The following is a 1,526-nucleotide window of genomic DNA, read 5'->3' as shown; positions in this document are numbered from 1 at the left end:
AAGAAGAAAAATAATTCGTATATCTTTTGACCTATAACTCGAAGACTTAAAACTCGGTTTAGAAAAGAAGAAGAAGAAGAAGAAGAAAAATTATTTGTATATCTTTTGACTTATAAATCGAAGACTTAGAACTCGGTTTAGAGAAGAAGAAGAAGAAGAAGAAAAATTATATGTATATCTTTTGACCTATAACTCGAAGACTTAGAACTCGGTTTAGAGAAGAAGAAGAAGAAGAAGAAGAAAAAGGTATACTTAATTTAAGAGAGAACTATGAGGATGCGATTAAACTTTGAATCGATGAGAAGGCTTCAACCTCAGCGCTACAATGTCCGAAACTCCACCCGATATCTTAATCCCTCTGGCTTCTTTCTGCTTCTGAAGCGTATTCGTAGTTACGGAAGCGAAGGTAAAATCGAGATCCATTGCAGGAATTGGGACGAAGGACGGACACGGTACAGAAATATCCGAGTAATTCCAATTTACGGCGCCGCTGCAAATCATAATACCGGGCCCGTTTGGACGGCTCGCCACGGAAGCGGCCGACTTAACGACTGTTCGATACCTGGATTACATTCGAAATACGAGACACCGTTTCGTTCCCTCGACTTCGTGTACATCGAATCCTGTACTTGGTTAATTCGAATCTACAAATTTCCGTCCAAACCTCCCGCCCAGACATTTTATCGATACTTATAAGTCGTTCTCGTCTACTATACGTATAAGATTTATCCCCTCACAAAGGAATTCCTTCTTGTCGATCTTCAGAAAGAGGAGACCATCCCCTCGGTCGTAATCGTGAAAGGAATTCGAATCGCGAAACCGAAGATAATCTCCGCGAGGGAAAATGTTGTTTCGTCGTGGACAGTCGTGTTTGAGAGCCCGAATCTATCGATTCCTTGCCTCTCCTTTCCTCCTCCGGCCATTGTTGGCTGGCTGGGTTGGTGGTAGTTGGTACTGGCGGAACGCCAGAAGGCCAAGCGACGGGAGCGTTCGTCCAGGTGGAAGCGGGCGAAGGTAGCGCGGACCAGTAGCTCGGGGCAAAAAGGGTGAACTCCGAGGGAAGGCAGAGAGAGAGAGAGAGAGAGAGAGAGGGAAAGGGGCGGAGAGGATGGACCACGAAATATTTGTCAATCGCAAAGGCAGGAAGATCGGTCGGGAAAGTCGATTTAACGCCCGTTAAGGAAGCAATTCCTTTAAGAAGGGCGAAGGATGGAGGGGGATCCTCGACCTTCCTGGACTTACGACCTTTCACCGGGGAATCGCTTCCGTCCGCCATTATCGGCGGACGAATGGAACATCAATAACCAATTTCGTAAGACTAATATCGCGAAAATTAGTTTCCTGAGGTCCCTTTTCCTTCGTGCCTCCTTCCTTCCTTCCTTCCTTCCTTCCTTCCTTCCTTCCTTCCTCTCTCTTCTTCTCTATATACCCTTCGTTAAAAGATCTATCCCTACCTGCTCCGTGCTTTTTCCTAAATGTCGATCGATCGGAATCGATCCTCGATCGTCTCTCGTGATGCTCTTTTT

The sequence above is a fragment of the Apis dorsata genome, unplaced genomic scaffold (genome assembly GCF_000469605.1).
Source record: "Apis dorsata unplaced genomic scaffold, Apis dorsata 1.3 scaffold_28, whole genome shotgun sequence".
Lineage (NCBI taxonomy): Eukaryota > Metazoa > Arthropoda > Insecta > Hymenoptera > Apidae > Apis > Apis dorsata.
The sequence above is the reverse complement of the archived record's forward strand: the minus strand, read 5'-3'. Positions refer to the sequence as shown.